The sequence below is a fragment of the Coenobita brevimanus genome, chromosome 38 (assembly GCF_032717465.1).
Source record: "Coenobita brevimanus isolate Jiangsu-jjx chromosome 38, ASM3271746v2, whole genome shotgun sequence".
Taxonomy (NCBI): domain Eukaryota; kingdom Metazoa; phylum Arthropoda; class Malacostraca; order Decapoda; family Coenobitidae; genus Coenobita; species Coenobita brevimanus.
In genome coordinates, this window is record NC_136991.1 from 32,311,468 (window position 1) to 32,332,329 (window position 20,862).

Consider the following 20,862-nt stretch of genomic DNA (forward strand, 5'->3'; position numbering starts at 1 on the left):
AAAAAAGGAGGAGGAGGTGGGGGACGAAGAAGAAGACGACGACGACGACGACGACGACGACGAGGAAGACTACGACGAAGAGGAGGAGGAGGTGGTGGTGGTGGTGGTGGTGGTGGTGGTTAATGGTTATCAAATGCACAAGGGCGGCCATTAAAGCAATCCATTATTAAAAATTTGTCTTCCCCGAGATACGAGTCTCTTTAGTCTGTTTACTCGCACATCCAGGTTCTCAATTATTGCCACCACCACAGGGATTATATTATCAACAATGATGCAACTCTCAACTCGCTTTAGTTATAATGTGGCAATAATAATAGTGACAAAGTGGTTATTGCAGTATTAGTAGAAGTAGTAGTAGTAGTACGGTTGTGGTAGTAGTAGTAGTAGTAGTAGTAGTAGTAGTACGGTTGTGGTAGTAGTAGTAGTAGTAGTAGTAGTACGGTTGTGGTAATAGTAGTAGTAGTAGTAGGTACGGTTGTGGTAGTAAGTAGTAGTAGTGGTACGGTTGTGGTAGTAGTAGTAGTAGTAGTAGTGAGCATTAGTATAATGATAATGATAATGATAATAATAACAATAATAATAATAATAATAATAACCATAATCATAAAACTACGATTCTCTCGTAGCTTCCTTTTATTAGCAAAGAAAAAATTGCGTATCAATCTAACACTCGTGTCAAAAGAAAAGCAACTAGACAGACATATCACGCACTTCAACTATCAATAAGTAGCAAAGATGTAGCGTAAAAAATATTACCTCGTTTTAGCATCAACACAAAAAGCAACGGTGTACTCGTCAATCATCATATTTCCATTATAAAATAAAAATAAATTCCAAAATTACCCCCAAAAAAATGCATCTCACGTTACCATGGATTTTACTCACAGCATTAAATTGAAGAGACGTAAAAAAATTCATCACAGTCAACTTGAAGTGGCTAGTGAAGAGAGGGTAATGGAGGGAGCTGGTGAAGGAGTAATGGAGAGGCTGGTGAAGAAGGGTAATGGAGGGGAGCTGGTGAAGAGGGTGATGGAGGGGCTGGTGAAGAGGTGATGGAGGGGCTGGTGAAGGGTAATGGAGGGAGCTGGTGAAGGGTAATGGAGGTGGCTGGTGAAGGGTGATGGAGTGGCTGGTGAAGGGTAATGGAGGTGGCTGGTGAAGGAGTAATGGTGGGGCTGGTGAAGGGTGATGGAGGGGCTGGTGAAGGGTGATGGAGGGGCTGGCGAAAGGTCATGGAGTCGTAACGAAGAAGGGTGATCGAGTGGCTGGTCAAGGGTGATGGAGAGACTGGTGCGCTGGTGAAGGGTGATTTATTGGCTGGTGCGCTGGCGAAGGGTGATGGAAGTGGCTGGTGAAGGGTGATGGACAGGCTGGTGTGCTGGTGAAGAGGGATGATGGAGATTACTACTTGGCGAGTCTCTGGGATCCCACAACATCAAGATTATCACAAAGGACAATTAGGTGTCATTCTGTTAGATTAATCATTAGCAATAATGTTTGCTACACATTACCACCGGCCAAACACAACTGCGTGTCACGGTACTGATACTCACTCACAAGTTCTGTTATCAATAGCCTGCTATGAACTCTGCATCATTCTTATTTTTATCAACAAATATTAAGTAGGAACACAAAAGAGATACACATCCCATCCAACCCGGTGCCATGATAAAAGTTGCAAGAGATTACTGCCTAGGACGTTTTCTGACTTCGTACACCAGCACCTAGGAGACTTGGAGCATCTTTCGATGAGCAGGACAAAAGGAACACCTTTGAGATCCACACCCATCTCTACACAACATCGCAAAGGCAAAGAAGCAAATGCTTATGGTGGTAGAGGTAACCATGCGTTGGGTTCCATCCTTAGTTATGACCCAACCATTGCGATGCACAGTTTCGAGTTCTCAGTAAAAAAAAAAAAAAACAAAAAAACAATCAATCAATCATTTCCTGTGGTACCCTAAGGGATTCATGGGAGCTTCAAATGAACTCTCTCCACCAATGGCGTATAACGCCATCTCCTTCAGGTCCCACCAACACTCACTCTCCTGCTTCTTTTTTCATTGTCCTCAACCAGGTTTCCCTCGGCATTTCTCTGCATATTCTTACCTCTATGGTCCACGCTAGCACAATCTGTGTTGACTACTTTCTTTTTCTGTATATGTGCCCCAGCCACTTCCAGCGAGACAGTCTCACATATTCATTAACTGGTTTCACTCTCGTAATATCCCTTACTCTTGCATTTGTAACTCTGTCTTGCCACTTTTAAGAATCCTTCTCAGTATTTTATTCTCAAATCCTAATACTTTCCGATCTGTTGCAATTGTACTGTACCATGACTTCATGCCCGTAAATTAAAATTCGGTCTAACCATGGACTTGTAAATTTTCACTATAGAATGTAACGAAAGCATAATATTATTCAAAACAGATTTCAACATTCCAACAGCTCGCCAAGCCTGTCTAATCCTCTCCTCAATTTCATTGTTTAATGATCCATTAGATGATACAATCGTTCCCAGATATTTAAAGTTTTCTACATTCTTCACCACATTATTCCCAATTACACAATCGATTTGGTTCTCCACGTTCATATTAATAATTTCAGTCTTTCCACAATTTATTACCAATCCCACTTTTTCTCCTTCCTCCACCCACACCAAATCAAGCACCCTCTGCATCTCGTAAATACTTCCACCAAATCAGTACAATATCATCAGCATAGTTCAAATCCATCAGCTTCTTATTTTCTTTCCAGTTAATTCCTGCACCTGTTCTCCTTACAACCTTTTTCATAACATAATCCATAACCAAAACAAACAACAATGGCGAAAGAACTCCTCCTTGAATCACTCCTGACCTAATTTGAAATGGATCACTCAAAAAGAACCACCCACCATTACCTTACAAAAAGTACCTTCATGCAAGGCTTCTAATAAATATTTACAAACTTTTCTGGTATACCATAGGATCTTATAATTTTCAACATAGCTCCACGTGAAACACTATCAAACGCCTTTTCCAAAATCCACAAAACACATACTAAGTGGCATTTTCATCTCATTAACCCCAGTATGGATTTGATGCCTTACAATAAAAATCTGATCATTACAACCCTCCGACCCTTTCTAAATCCCGCTTGTTCTTCTCTTAAAATATTATCAATTACTGGCTCTATTCTGTTCAACAAGATTTTGGAAAAGACTTTTGGAACTACGGGTGTCAAAGTTATCCCCCTCCAATTGCCACACACACTTAAATCTCCCTTTTTCGGTATTTTTATAATCACTCCATTTTTCCACTCTTCTGAAATTCCACCATTATCCCAAGCCACATTAGAAAAAGTTTCAAAAGCGCACCATCAGCTCGTCATTTTCCACCTTAAGCATTTCAGGGAATATTCCATCCTCTTCCTGGGGCCTTAAAATTCTTTAACTCCTTTATAGATTTTGCTACCTCTTCCAGAGTTATATCCCCTGTTTCTGTCTGCAAATCTCTCTCCGCTAACAAAATGTCCTCTTCAGCTGGGATTGGTCTATTTAGAACAGATTCAAAGTGCTCTTTCCACCTTCCTTTTATATCCAAATCTTTAGTCATCAAATTAACCATTTCTATCTCGTTACAGGTATTTCCTTCCTTCTCTTTTCAGTCCCAGTTAACTCCTTTATGGCCTGATACGCTGCTCTTGTGCTCTGATGTCATTTTTACTTAATTTAATTTCTGTCTCTGTTCACTTTTCATCATATAGCCTCCTCTTATCACGTCTAACGAGTCTTTTTACTTCAGAATGTAAACTCCAGTACTTTGCTCCAAGTACTTCAACTACCTAGCCATCTGCATGTTGTTCTTCACTTCTTAACCAGCCTCTTTCCTTTTCTGAAGTGCTTTCCATGTTTCATCTGACATCCACTTTTTCCTTCTCGCTTTTCCCTTTTTTTAATATTAACCATAGCACTCTCATGCAAAACCTCGTTTACCTCTCTCCACATTTGATTAATATCGTTGTCTTCAGATTCCATCAAAGTCTGCAGGACTAGAAACCTGTTCCTACATTCCCACCGAAACTTTTCCCTCGTGCTCTCATCACTTCTCAGCTCATCCAAATCATAATTATTACCTCCTGTACAATTACCATTAACGTTTCTCTTAAGTTTTATTTTAATCTTTGACACAACAAGTTGATGATCACTACCTATATCTGCCCCCCTCCTTACGCAAACATCTTGCAAATAACTCCTATGCCTTCTGCTAATTGCAATGTGGTCAATCTGGTTACAATATTTTCCACATGGTGAAATCCAAGTAGTCTTATGTATTTTTCTATGCTCAAAGATAGTTCCACCAATTATAAGGTTATTTGCCAAATAAAAGCTTCCAAGTCGCACCCCCATTTTCGTTCCTTATACCAACACCCTCCTTACCCATACAATTTTCAAAGCTATCCCTACTACTGCCAACAATCGCATTAAAATCACCAATGCAAACTAACACATCATGTCTGGCCACTCTATTCACTACATCCTGCAGCTTCTCATAAAAGTCATCCTTCATTTCATCAACAGGCTCATTTGTCGGAGCGTACCCTACAACCATACTGATATTACCATGGTCAAATTTTAATCGAGCATAAAGCAAGAGCTCATTAAATGGTTCAAACTTACATACTGCCTTACAAGCATCTCTACTCATCAGTAAGCCTACTCCTTGGTAATGATTTCCATCACTCCTACCAGAAACCAACATAGTAATACCATCTTCCAAATTCATTTTATCAACGCTTCAAGCAACCTCGTTTCTGTTAAAAAAAAAAAAAAAAAAAAAAAAAAAATCGTCACTTCGGCTTCGAGGACGACCCTCTCCCCACCATGGAAGCAATGAGTCACATTTTAACTAAAACCTGATCAAGGCGAAGATCTACCACTCATCAAAATTTCTTCTTCCTCAATAAAAACCTATGGCACGAAAAAACAATTTTGGCCGGACAAGCGGGCAACCTCTCCCCTTTGAAGAGAGGAGCCCTCGAGGTCCCCATCCTGCCTAAAACTTGACATGAATGAGAGTCTACGACAGTGTAAAATTTCTTGTTCCAAGGCAGAAAACAACGACCGTGCATAACGGTTCTGACAGGGACTCTCGAGGGCCGCCCCTCAATGTTGGTAGAGTGACCCTCGGGGTCCCACCCAGCCTAAACCTGACTTTGGATGGAGGTCTACCATTGGGGAACATTTCCTGTTTTCCTAACACACTTCACCAAAAGGTCTGGACCCTCACCCTTCGAAAAGGGACCGTAACCTCTATGAGTAAGTAAATATCTAAGGGAGTAGATGACACAGGGACTATACTCCAGTTGTTTTTAATGAGGGGGGAAGAGGAGCACTTGACAGGTTGGTGATGACTGGCTGAATGCAATATGTCCGAGTGAACTGTATTTACTAACCCAAATTTCCCCCTCAGATCTATATAAGTTTCCAATTAATAATGTTAACTAGTAAAGAGATTATGTTGCGTTCAGCCAATCATCACCAACCTGTCAAGTGCATCTTAAAGCACTCGGAAAAAAAAAAATAATATAAATAAAATAAAATTAAGGAGTATATGGTACGGCATTTGGCCGTCCCTTGTGGATGCGGAAGCAACATACTGTATCATTATCTAGTTCTGTTATTAAACGACACACCATTCGTCAAGTTCTATTATCTAAAAAAAAAATATTTCATTCATTCTATCATTCCTTACGTCTATGATCAACATAATAACTTTAATCAGTTCTACTATCGTAAAAAGTAGAAAGGGCAACGAACATAAAAGACGGATGTGCATAAAATAACCATTCTCATCAGCCTACTGAGCTAGTGAAGAATGTGATGCCAACATTACTATTATCAACAAAAGTTACCAAGCATTATTCGTTGGTTCTATTACCATCAAATATAACTAGTCATCTCTCGTTAGTTTAATTATTAGCATATAACAAGCAGCCTCGTTGAGTTCTAATGTGTTAAACTAACTGTGCTTTATTCTGTTATCTACCACCCCATGCGCATCTCTCATTGCAGTACTTCTATCATGAAAAGACAGCTACTCATCTCTTGTGCTTCTGTTATCATGAAAAAAAGACTCATAGGTGTTCCGCTTTGTTATCCGTAAATAAAACGCAACACCAGCAAAACAACGTCCCTACGCATCGCTTGTTAGTTCTTTTTATCGAAAAGCGTAATACAGGCAGAGCACAAAACATATTCATCCACTATAAGCCTGGCGTGCTCGTAAAGAAGATTGAGATTACTACTCGGGGAGTCACGGGGATCCCAAACCAGTTCCAAGAATATTTTTTCACCTTTTATTTTCAGGAAAAAGCAACAACTTATTGTTCTTTTTTATCAACAAAGACAGCTAATCATCTCTCGTTAGTTCAATGGTCACTTCGAAATTGGCATCACATTAAAAAAAACACACACACACACACAAGTTCTGTTAGCACAAGAAAAGCAACTCTAGGCATATATAGTTAGTGCTTTTATCGGAAAGACATACAAGATATATAATTATATCTTTCAACTTAGTGTGCTGGCAAAGACAGATGACTAAGATTACTACTCGGGGAAGTCTTTCTATGTTCTTGCACCATCTTCAAGTAGACTTACACGGCTGTTTTTCAGTAATAAATTAACAAATAAATAAACAAAGGGTCCCTCCCTGGATTTCCGTCATCTGCGAAAAACACAGCGACCAACTCACCATTCATTATTTCTGGCACCAGCGTCAAAGCAGGTACTATGGGTCACAAAAGTGTCGGTGCACTGGGGGTCCGATGCCAACTGAGACATTCGATCAAATGGTGATGTTTACCAACGTCTCTTTTGTATATTAACAATGTCTGTTTATATTAGCATAACATTTGTTATATGTTTCCAAGAGGATATTGCTAGTTGGCGATATTTAACATCTGTCGACATCACGGCTACCAACGTGTGGTAGGTCAGACACTAATATATATCAGTGACCTTCGTTCTGTATTCTCAAATGTTTCACGCATGTTGTGCACCGGACACTTTTGTGCACTCATAGTACGTATATATCATTATTTCAGGTATGAGTAAACTAGAATCATGCATCACCCACTCCCAGTATTAGTGTAAAACAGGAAGGCGCAAAAGATGGCTTAATCACAATCATCCCGGCGGAAGAAGGATGACTGAGATTACTACTTCCCCGTCTCCATCAGCACCACCACCAAGGAGTTCTCTCCACCTCATTGGTCGACCAGAATGAGGTTTTAACACTAGACCCACTCTATATGCAAATTCTAGTAATCCCAGCCGATGACTGGGACGATGGGTGTGCTCTGACAGTTATGGCGAAAATATACTATGGTATGCGCCTTCTCTGGCGGTCGCGTCCAGCATGATAGGAGATTTTAGTGCCACATGCTGGATATCACTAGAAGACAATGATAAGATTATAGGCAGTATTTCTCGTAACTTCGGAAATTTCTTAACGCCTCCTCCCCTTAGCCACTTATTTTATATCTTGTTACTGTATCCTCTTTTACTTTACGGAGGAAAAATATGTCGATGCTAGATATATATAAATAGCAAGCAGAAAATGAAGGTGTAAAATGCATAAGAACTAAGAAAAGGTGATACAAATTCTCTTATGTGACCGGCATGCAAACTGTGCGGTGCTGGGAATTTGAAAAGGAAGCAAGCACTATTCTGCCGTAGGATATTTCACAAGTAAAATACAAAAAAAGACCCTCTGTATCCTGCCTTAACTTTTTGGCGTTTGTCTTTCTTCACCTGTTTGACCTGAAGTGTGCGAGATGAATCATTAGTCCGTTATCACTTTTACGGCAGCAAATTCACATAAGAGTGGCAAAAGACTTATGAATCGCCCCTGCACATACTGGATCTAGATACCGCAACTTGGGATAAAATAAATAATGGCAGACGAAAAATTAATACAGAATTTATTCCAACTTAAAAGTTCCAGGCTCCGATAATTGATAAAATCTTCTAATGTCAGTTTGGATAGAATACAAGACTTGTCCCAGCTATGAGTGTTTTTATAATGACGATATTGATTCGTTCAGCCTACTACAAATCACTAAAATACCTACTATGATTCACTATAAAATTAATAAATTCGTCTTGAGTTAGCTGGAATAGAATACCAGCGCTATCTCCACCACATGTGTGGGGTAAAGCCTAGGCAATGTCCAGCAAAATGCTACTGTATATTGAACAACTTTAAGTGAGACAAGCTTTTGGTTCATGAATAATTCTCTATAAATACAAAAATAAAATCGAATTCAGATATATACTTAATTACAAGTAACTTTCAGGGACGAAAATGTGTTACTTCATCCACAGTTTTAATATGTGAAACAACTTTTAGACGACGACAAACTTTTTTCTTTTTTTTTTACAGGAACACTTTTCAGTGCTAGAAATCTAAGAGAGGGCTTGAAAAAGATGGAAAATGTTTTGTCTCTCGATAACAATGAAGTAAAACGAAACTTTGAAAAAGGGTAATAGTACGAGCCACATTTTTTCCAGAGTTACGGTACTGTAATGCTGTTGAAGTTACGTACACACACACACACACACACACACACACACACACACACACATTAAAACTATACCCACAGACTAAAATTATACCCACAGAATAAAATTATACACACACATGAAAATCATATTCACAGACGAAAATTATCCACACAAACTAAAATTACGCCCAGAATAAAAGTACACCTAGACTGAATTACACTCGGTGAATATTATTACACCTCGACTAAAACTGCACCTACGGACTAAAATTACACCCACAGACTAAAATTATACCCCTTACGAAAATTATACCCACATTCTAAAACTATGACCGCAGACTAAATTATACCGAGAAGCAGACGAGCATAGGGCCGTACGACCCATTATAGTGATGCAGCAGAGCCCAGTCTGTTATTCAGCTCCTGCGAGGTTATTCGGCATCCTTTGCAAAGCCCTTAGCCAAGCTCTTGCAACTTTGGTCATTATATACTTTTTTGTTCGAGGTTCCTCTCGGCCGTCTGACATCATTACCGCCATCCTTACAAGCTCATTAATAACCGAAACTTCCCAGCAAATTCCTTGGAAACTGTCGCTGTCTGCTGGTTATCAGGGAGCCCCGCTGCGGAGAGATAGGCGTTCGGCTGTTTGGCATCACTTTCCGCCAAACACAGTAATTCCAGTTAATGTCCTCGATAGGCCGTATTATAAGTTTTATATGTGCTCGAGAGTGTATGTAAGCTGTTCCTGATTTTCTTAGGACTTTACTTTTGCCTTTAAAATATTTATGGACTAATATGAGCGAGGTTTATTTCTTAAAGACGCCCTCTTCTCCTGGTGCCACCAAAATTAAAAAGCCCTTCCTCTCACAGGCTTCTCTATAACCCAGGTTATTCCACGACGTAATGGAACCTTTTTGCAGTTTAGTATCTTCGCTCCGATTGCGCGTTTTTTTTCACTTTATCCTTGTTACTTATAAGGGATTATATTCAGTTAAGGAGAAATTTTTCAAAGGATGAGTTAAATATAAGTTTCATTAACTATTTTCCGAAATTTACTACAGTCATTTAATGGTAGTGTGATTAAAATGATTAAGCACAGAAAAAAAATCTGCAGCCCCACTCCTCACCAGCAGACTATCTCACTCGCAAATAGAAGGATTTGAAAGCATCTCAACACAAACTTTAGGTACAGAGATATTTTCTGTTTACCCGTTAACGTCTACACCTTGGGGACGTCCTACCAAGGTTGAAAAAATAGTCTGATATTTGCTAATGAAATACTCTTATAGACACTTTTTTAAATCACAGCCAATCAGTAACAGTATAGGGATCTTGGGGAAATATCTTGTGATGAGTAGTTCAGTGCAGGCTCAATATACTGTATATCTCACTCCCCTTTTGGAGCAGTTCCTCTTTACCTAAATGCTATCTATCCGAAGGCAGCAAAGTTAATAACAGGTTACTTATTTAAATTCCTACTTTGATCCAGTTTCAAATTCTCTGTTAACCCTCTCATAGTCGGGGTAACTTTCAATATTTGCTACAGCCAACGACCGACGCTTTCATTCAGCTGAGTTAAAGGAACCTGAGTGCTATTATAGGCACTAGTATTCCTTTCATGGTCGGGACAACTCTAGTCTCTCAAAACTAATGCCAGATGATTGTATTCATGTCAGAGTATGCCATAAAAGCCTAAGTCTTAATATATTCTCTACAAAGCCAACCAAGGGAGTAGACTGTAGCACCAGTCGAGCAGAGCAATACTCCCAAGGTGGAAGGAAAGCTGATGACACCGAGACCTCGAGCTCCCGTTTCATCAGCCCTCGGGACTAGCTTCTGACCATCTCCCTTTTGTTGAACTTTTCAATGTTTCAGCAACACAGAGAGTAGGCCAGCATCCTCTCCAGTACAAGTTTCTCTAACTGTCAACACCAAACTACATGCACATTATACACTACACTTTCTATTCAAAATTCTGCTAAAAACGGCGTCGTATCATCAGCCCTCTGAGTCCCCGGAGGGGGGGGGGGTGGAACCCTCAAAGCCCATGCCATCTGCCCCTCTCAAGGTGACGACCAAGCGAGATGCTTGGAACCACTGTCTGACTCACTTGTTCTTCATTTCTGCAAAATTCGCTGCTTTCCTCTGATTTGCTCCGTCAAGCACCGCCTCTCCTCCTCTAAACCTTACCTTCTCTTGCTAACGGAGACTCAGCTGTCTGAGACGACTGACAGTAAACCCTTCTCTGTATCCTCATACTATCTCAGTACTCATTCAAAAAGACAAAGGTGGCTGTTGTGTATATGTACACAACATATCTTGCTTCTGTGTTCCTGAGCTTGAAGCTACAGATTTTTCTACCTTCTGGCTTCGACAATCCTGTCATTCTCTGACTATATATACCTGTCGTGTTTACCTATCCCGTAATTCTACTGATCATGAAAAAATTCTTCAACTATCTTACTATAAAATGGAACACATCCTATCACTTTCTCTGAAATCTCCATTCTAGGAGATTTCAATGTTCCATTCACCTTTGGCTCTCCTTGCCTTTCACTGATCCACCTGGTCAACAAGCCTGCCTCTTTTCTATTCTTAATGACCTAGAGCAGCTTGTACAGCACTCCAAACCATATCCCTGACTGCCCTGGAGAGATTTCAAACATATTTGACCTCTTACACACAACTAATCCTTCTGCCTATGCTGTTAATTTTCCTCTCTCTTGTGCTCCTCCGATCAAAACCGTATCACCTTAACTTGTCCTATTGCTCCAGTATGGCCTGTGGGCCCTCTCAAGAAGCTTCGGTTATGACACTTTGGAGCTTCTGATTGGGAGGCTCTTAAGCAGTTCTTCTTAGGCTTTCCCTGGAATGATTATTGCTTCCATGACCAAGGGCCCTCCGAGTGTGCCTGGCGCATTACAGAGGTTATTCTCACGGACATGGAAGCACACATTCCTATCAGAAATTTTTGAAATTCCTTGACAAATGTAAAAAAAAAAAAAATCGTTTAATCATGCTTGTTCTAATGCTATCCACAACAAGGAGAAAGCCAACAAAAGGTACCGGAGCCAACCCACTCCTGAATTTCATCTCTTTAATGTTACCGCCTGGAATCATGCTAAGTCTGTTCTTCGCTCTGCTAAAAATAATTTCATTCCTGCTAAATGCTCTGAACTTTCCAGCTCTAATTCTTCCTGCTCCTTCTGGCACCTTGCTGAAAACCTTTCTAAGAAGTTTACCGCAAAATCCTTCCTTCATCTTTTCCGCTCTGATGGCTCTGTCGCTATTTATTTTACTGATAAAGCAGAACTCTTCACTCATACTTTCTCCTCCATTTCCACTTTAGACGATTCTGGTGCTCTTCCTCCAACACCTCCCCCCTCTGAATCCTCATGACTGACATTAAAATTTCTCCAGCTGATGTGTTTTGCCATCACTGGCCTCAGCGCTAACAATGTACACGAGCTTGATGGGGTCCTTCCTGTTGTCCTAAAAAACTGTGCATCTGTGCTTACACCTTGCCTAGGTAAACCCTTTTACCTTTGTTTATCAACTTGTAGGCCTACCTTTCCTTCTTGTTGGAAGTTTACTCTCATTCAGCCAGTCCCAAAGAAGGGTGACCATTCCCAACCCTCTAACTATCGTCCAACTCCTTTAACATCCTGTGTTTCAAAAGTTTTAGAGTCCATTCTTAACAAAAAATTTTAAAGGATCTTTCCTATTACAACTGTTTTTCTGATTGTCAGTATGGGTTCCACCAGGGATGCTGAACTGGTGATCATCTCACCTACCTTTCAACACCTGGTTATCCTCTCTTTGGGACTCTGGTGAAAGCTTTGCCACCGCACTTGACGTCTCAAAGGCTTTCGATCAAGTCTGGCATAAATCTTTAATTTCCCAACTGCCCTCTTACGGTTTCTCTCCTTCTATCTGTGCCTTCATCTATAGCTTCCTCTCTGGTTGTTCTATAGCAGCTGTTGTAGACGGCCACCATTCTTCTCCTAGAGCTATCAATAGTGGTGTTCCTTAGGGTTCTGTCACATCATCAACTCTCTTCCTTTTATTCATCAATGACCTTCTAAGCTATACATCTAACCCTATCTAGTCATACGCTAATGACTCCACCCTTCACCTTTCCATTCGCTTCCCACAGCGTCCATCTCAGTAGTCACTTCAACAAACAAGGGGTGAGGCTATGGCACACATTATGTCTGACTTGGCTCATATCTCACACTGGGGTAAAGATAACCTTGTTTTAACCTGCCACGTACCGCTGACATGAATAAACATCCACACGTTTTATCACTGCCAATCCCGTTGACATACATAAACGCGAATCAATTGCAAGGTCCCTAATTTGCACAATTTTCAATTTTCGCGAGTGATTTTTGGTACGTATACACGGACACCTTCCTCTACAAGATGCCAGGCAGGGACAATGCCTTACCCAGCATAACCTCCCCCCCCCGCATGCCACTGTCACGGCAATTCACCTGTTACCAGTGACCTGGCCAGTAAAGACATGTCGTGCCATGGTATGAAATTCAGGGCCAGAGTGATTCCTCAATCGATGACAACATGGAGGACAAACTTTACATACCATTAGAGGAAGAAACAGTCAGAAATGATGATCAGGTAATGCTGCCAAAAAAGGTCAGGTATGTTGATGATTCATGAGTGAAACAATGCTTATATTGCCTATATTGCTGTGTGAAAACCAATATACTCTCGTACTACATATAAATTCGTACTAAATAAACATATAAATACCGTTTATGAGTGGTGTGGAATGGTTACCCTCCCATAGAACTCGTTTGCTTTGGAGCCAGCCTGATAGAAAACACAGTAAGGTGAGGAGATACTTCTACCTGTATTGAGTATTTTGAACCTCAGGTGAGTGATTTCTCTATGAATTAGGTGAGGAGATACTTCTACCTGTATTGAGTATTTTGAACCTCAGGTGAGTGATTTCTCTATGAATTTTCGATGTTTCTCACCAAAAGTGGAGATTTGAGCAAAAAACAAAAACAAAAAATCCAAAAATGGTCGGGATTGGGGGGAGTCAGTGGTGGAAAAGTGGTCAGGATGGGGCGGGTTAATACAACAAAAACTCAGTTCTTACATCTATCGACCCGACAAAGTCTTTCACAGGAATACCCTCTAATTTTTAATAATATTCAACTCAATCCTGCATCATCTTTAAACATACTTGGGGTTTAATTCTCTCGGGATTTATCTTAGAAAGAACATATTATCTTGTAAAATTTACTTCCAAGAAATTAGGTGTGCTAAGCCGACTCCATGCCTTCTTGACCCCTATACAGCTTTTGACTTTATACATGGGTTTTATTCTCCCCTCTGTAGAGTACAACTTTCATGTGTCAGGAGACTCCCCACATACAGCTATTCTCAACGAGGAGGAGTCAAAGGCTTTTTGTCTCATTAACTCTCCTCCTCTTACTGGCTCCCTTCAACCTCTGTCTCTTTGCTGCACTGTTGTATCTTATCTCTTTTCTATCACAACTTCAATGATCACTGCTCCTCTGAACTGTCTCACTGCATCTCTCCACCACTACTGTGGATGCATAGCACCTGTCTAGCAACATTCTCTCATCCCTTTTCCGTCCAAGTCTCTAATGCAAGAGTTAACCGTTACTCCCAGTCCATCATCTATGCAACAGGTCATCTTGAGAACTGTCTTCCTTTGTCTGTATATCCTACTGCTTTTGACCTCTAGTTTTTCAAATGCGGTGTGTCCAGGAATGTTGATGTGAACGTATCTTGAATTTGGTTTCTCTTGAAGGGAACAATTTGTAGGCTCCTGACCTTTGGTTCCTTTTTCCTTGCATTAAAAAAATATTATTACAGCAGTTTAGTCGGTAAAAAAAAAAAAATGATTTAGTTATCAGCAGTATAAATAAAACCAGTCCCAGAGAGAGTTTTCCACATCAAAGCAAACAATATAGTCTCAGTAAGACATATAATACATGAAAAAATTACATTAGAACTTTATCCACAATATATTTTGACTCCTTTGATGTATCTTCCTGTACAAGTTCTATACCTTCAGAATGTCTCACGAAACCAAAATATTATGAAATATGGTTCCTTCAAGAGTACCTTGAATAAGGTCATAGTTGAAATATAGCCACATCTATACATTTACAGAGCATAATTTCTTACCCGTGATTCATAAAAATAAGGGCTCAATCTCAGAAAAGAAGTAATATACTTATATAATAACACATGGCTTTTTCCATACCAGACCGAATATCAAACTGATCACATTTCTCTTCATACTCAGACTCCTTATACAGACTCCGTACACGTGTCTCATACACACGTAGGGTCTATCTCAAATAAACAAAGATATAAAAGAAAATTCGCATTCGACCTTAGAGCTGACCTTGAAAAAAGGTCACAGGTCAAATATGACATCACACAGACAACCTGGATGAGACTTCATGTGTTTCATACAAACATAGGATCTATCTCTCATAGAAACAAATATATAAGAGAAAATTGACATTCGACCTTCAAGATGATCTTGAAGGAAAGGTCACAGGTCAAATCTGACATCATATTTAGACTCACTATGACTTCCTACAAAGGGTTATTACAACCTGTAAATCTCTGTTAAAGTATCGGAGATATAAATGATTTAAAGTTTCAAAAATAGAAAAATGGCCATGTCGGCCACCTTTGATTTTTTTCAAAATTTCGAAAAGACGGGCATGAACCTCCTATATTGCCCTAAGAGCATACCAAATATGAGAACATCCCAACAAATTGTTTCTGAGATACAGCGAGGAATAAACGAACGGACGTACGGATTAACGTACGAACTTACAGACATGACCAAAGATTCCACTTCGTGAAAAATGATGTGGAATAATTATGAATGTATTTTCCTGTTTATCACATGAAAATAGAGGCATCTTAGCTTTTAGCCACCAGCACATCATAAAGGTACGGATGGCTTACTTATTGGTCAGCAGCACGCAGTAAGGATGTTTTTTTTTTTTTTTTTTTTTTTTTTTTAGGTATCAGCAGCAAATATAAAGCAAAGAATGGTTAACTTCTTATTTATCAGCAGTATATTTTGGTTATGAAAGGTGTATTTCTTAGTTATCAGTATATGTATGAAATTATAAGAGAGACACCTGGTGATTTAGCGGCTAGATTATCTACGGAATAACTGGCGCGTTCTCGACTGTGTAGGCTAGTGCCACCAGGGATGTTTTTTTTTTTTTTTATGTGTCCGACTCTGGGCAAAGGCTTCAGGGCCTATATCTCAGGGGCAATTGTCTATCTAAAGGCCCAGTAGTCACCACTTCGGCGCTAACACCCACCGTCCATATTGAATACATGCTAGGGCTGTCTCATACAGGACTGGTGTATTGGTATTAGAGGGGGTATTTTTACATGTCGGCGGGTCATCTGGTAGATCAGCAAAGTCTGCTTTTTATGAAATTCACATCCTTAAACTGTTCCCTGCCCCAGCCGGGATTCAAATCTGGGTCCATCAGACTGCAGGCCGCCTCTCTACCGGTTCAGCCACCGCCTCCCCCAATCTGACTACGGGTTACGTCTTTTATACTATATACCTGCTGCTACTAGACCAGTGCATTCAATCTAGGAAAGATCATCCATATTTAAAGAGGGTTTGAAGGCTATATTTATCCCTTCCTTTTCCAAAAGTCTGTCCTTAGAATATGGTCGTTGAGAAATGGTATGAATCAAGTGTAAAAGATGCCCCTTGGGCTAATTGGGTTAACCGCTTCAAGCAGATGACGTATTTTTCGCTTTTATGATGATGATGATGATGATGATGATTATTTCCTCACCCTGCCCTTGGGTGGGAAAGGAGGTCCGGATGATGATGATGATGATGATGATGATGATGATGATGATGATGATTATCTTTGCTATAACAAGGCGATTTCATTCAACTTTGAAAAAGTCTCTCATTTCCATTAGATAAAAACAACAGCCCATCCAGTTCGAAAATATCTCAAGGTAATTAAAATTATAAGGTATCCCAGATTCGGATCTCTACAATTCGTGATGGATATTACTGAAATGGTCTTCACTGATAATTGCTTTATTAATCTTTATTTCCATCGATCCAATGGCGTATTATATAGGATGTCCCGGGAGGAAAGTACATAACTTTTGGAAGTGAAAGATGAGGACATCCTACGCAAAAAATACTACATCAACATAGGTCCAAATCTCAACCGTTATGGAGCTACACTTACTGGTTTTCTTACAGGTCAAAATGGTCTCTTACAAAACCCGCCCATAAGATCATCAGTAACTGTAGCTCTGAAACTGTTGAGAATAGCTTCATCCTCATATAGTATTTTTTCTCTTGGAATTCCCTCCTTTACAATTTTCCGAACGTTATGCCCCTTTCTCCCCTGACACCCTGTGTAATATATATATAGCTATCGCCAGACGATTGTTGTCAAATAAGAAAAATGGCCCATAGGAGCAAAAGGCTTCATGGAAGGCTATATCTAACCCCTTCATTTAGGAAAAAAAAAAAAAAACTAATGCATGCAAAACAATCAATCAGTAGCAAAAAATAATAGAGAACATACCATCATACTGAAGGGGTTAACGTTCCTATGTTCTTGGGCTGTTTCTAAGTCGCACAGGAGGCTTCGTAGCACCTCTTCCTAAACGGTTTTCATATGAACTGAAGTCTCCTATGCGCTGTTTAAATAGTTTTATTTAATCGGCTAACTCTGCATTAATCACACACAAGAGGATACTAAGCTATATCATGGGGAACAAATCGCTGAATAAAAGAGTTACGAAACCTACAATGCCACTTAGAAAACTGGACCTTCTTGCAACCGAACAACGTTATCCCGCTTAAGTGAGACCCTCGTCGTGAATGTGTTATCTCAGAGACCAATGCTCCTATTCCAGGCGGTGGTGTATGCTTCGTAACAATTTTTTCCCAGCGATTTATCATCTATCTATCTATCTATTGCCAGACGCCTCAATCCCGTTTGGGGTGGCCACAAACAAATCGCCTCCAAGTCGCCCTGTCCCCCGCCATTTCACTGCCCTGCTCCCAACTCACACCCCTCTCTCATATACCTCTCCACCCCATCCCTCCATCTTATCCTTGGCCTCCCCCTCCCTCTTCCCCCCTCCACCACACTCACATACACTCTCTTCGTCAGTCTTTCACCCTCCATCCTCTCCACATGCATGTTATAATTTAAATGTTCTCTTGGATGTTCCAGTACTTATACACAATTGTTATCGACACAGCTTGCCTCAGCAACGCACATTATGAAAAGGCTTAATCATGTAAAGTAGGTGGTTAAGGAAGGTGAACTACAAAATCCGTAAAACAGATAGTTACGTAAGATGAACCCTTCCTCCAGTGCATATCCTATACCATTCATGAGTACGACCCTGACAGTAATCTGGTATATAACATGGCAGAATAATCTTGAGGACAACAACGCCCTCGTCAGACACTCGTTTAAAAGTTATTTCATCCTGTGAGTCTTTATGGCATGTTTATAGTTGTTATACTATATACATCTGAAGTATGTGCGTGACACTTTATTTTAAAAAAGGTGTGAGTAAACATTACGCAAGAAGCAATCTAATGCCATACGAGACGAATGTGCCTTACCTTTTCTTTTTTCTTTTTTTTTATGCAAAGAAGAAGAAGCCAAAGGCCAGGGATCTGCAAACTGCTCCCTCCAAGAAAAAAACAAAAACAAGACAACAGAGAGCCAAATTCAAGATCCATTCATTTCGAGATTCATGGAATCACTGCGTTTCAAAGACTGGAGATCATGGGTAGTAGGATTTACAGACAGAGGGAGACAGTTCCCGAGCTGACCTGTTGCATGTATGAAGGACTGCGAGTGGTGGTTGCCTCTTGCATTAGAGTGCTGGTGAATGAAAGCTTGTTGCTAGACGGGTGCTACATGCCCGCCATAATGGTGGATGGATGCAAGCAGAAAGTTCAGAGGAGCAGTGACCATTGAAGCTGCGACAGAAAGTTGATAAAGATGCAACAGCACGGAGAAGAGACAGAGGTTGAAGGGAGCCAGTAGGAGGAGGAGAGTTAATGAGACTAATAGCCTTTGGTTCCATCCTGTTGAGAAGAGCTGTGTGTGGGGAGATTCTCCACACATGAGAGTTGTACTCTACACAAGGGCGAATAAAACCCGTGAATAAAATCAACAACTGTATAGAAGAAAAAGAAGGTACGGAGTCGGCTTAGCATACCCAATCCCTTAGAAGCAGATTTTACATGAGGTAATATGTTCTTACGAAGACAAATCCCGAGAAAATGAAACCCAAAGTATATTTAAAGATGACGCAGGATTGAGTTGGATATTGTTCAAAATTAGAGGGTACTCCCTCTGGAAGATTTTGTCGGGTTGGCAGATGTAAGAACTGAGTCTTTGATGCACCGACTACTACAAGGTTATTTTTACCCCAATTAGAGATATGAGCCGAGTCAGTTATTAGGTGTGTCATAGCCCCATCCCTTGTTTGTTGAAGTGACTGTTGAGATGGACGCTGCGGGAAGCGAATGGAAAGGTGAAGGGTGGAGTCATCAGCATATGAGTAGATAGGGTTTGATGTACAGCTTAGAAGGTCACTGATGAATAAAAGGATGAGAGTTGGAGACAGGACAGAACACTGAGGAACACCACTATTGACAGCTCTATGAGAAGAACGGTGGCCGTCTACAACAGCAGCTATAGAACGACCAGAAGGAAAGCTACAGATGAAGGCACAGAGAGTAGGATAGAAACCGTAATAGTGTAGTTTGGAAATTAAAGATGTATGCCAAACTCGATCGAAAACTTTTGAAGTATGTGCAACGGCGAAGCTTTCGCCATACCCCCGAAATGATGATGACCAGGAGTCTGAAAGGTAGGTGAGAAGATCACCAGTGGAGCGTCCCTGGCGTAGCCCATACTGACGATCGGAAAGAATGTGGTGATATGATAGCCCTGCTTGATGATGGTGCCATATACAGGGTGGTCCATATAATGTGCCCTCCTTTCACTCCGCTGGGGGATTTCTTGCATTTTGCGGGGACGGTTCAGTCAATGTTACCAGTGTGTAACCCCGCATCGTTTGTTCTTTTCTTTCACTTAGTGTTTCTCAAACGCCCACACCAGCAGAAAGAATCGTCCCAGCAATATGTATTATGTCACCAGGTGAGTTTCTTGTGGAGTGCTATTTACGGACCACCCATATAGTGTTTGCTAATAACATTTTCTTTCATACCTGTAGCAAGTATTGTTGTTATATGCACGGTCTGATGACTTCTTAGGCATCACGAGCTGTGCAGATGACTAAAAATATCAAACCCCACCTGCCAAATTCTGTTTCAGTCGTGCATACAGATCCCCTTCAGTATGGTGACGTATTTTTAATCATATTCTTGCCACAGTCTAAGTAATATACAGTCGTCTCACTCTTGGTTCAAATTTTGGAGCAGCGCGCACATGACGTCACAGGGTCCCACAACCGTCAGTTGGCTCGGGGCAGCGGTGAGGTGTACTGCACATGTGTCTCCCCTCAGTCTCTTCTCACTCGTGCGGGAAGCTCAGACGTGCGGCACTTGAAAACATACCAATTTAAATTTAGAATAATTTCTGAAGTTAAACAGGTAAAAATTAGCTTTAAAAGTTTATGTTTATCAAAACAAAAAAAAGAAAGATTTGACTTATAGAACGATAAGTGACGCTTGTAGTAAATTATCCAATCACGGTGTACACCTACGTCCACAAGTTGCTGTATATTATATGCCTGCATTTACGCCACTCATCGTTTTACAAAACTTTCTAATCAACTTCAATTTTCTTTGATTTTTTTTTTTTTTTTTTTTTTTTTTACGTGTCCGACTCTGGGCAAAGGTTTCAGGGCCTATATCTCGGGGGCAGTAGCCTATCCCAAGGCCCAGTAGTCCTCCTACATCTCCACATGTCACCACTTCGGTGCTAACACCCACCATCCATATTGAATACATGCTAGGGCTGTCTCATACAGGATTGGTGTATTGGTATTAGCGAGGGTATTTTTACGACACGGCGGCGGGTCATCTGGTAGATCAGGAAAGTCTGCTTTTTTTGAAATCCAAATCCTTAAACTGTTCCCTGCCCCAGTCGGGATTCGAACCTGGGTCCATCAGGACTGCAAGATGTCTCTCTACCGATTCAGCCACCATCTCCCCGGTAAACTTTTAAAGCTAACTTTTACCTCTTCGGAAATAATTCCATATTTAAACTGGCTGCTTATATTGCAAGC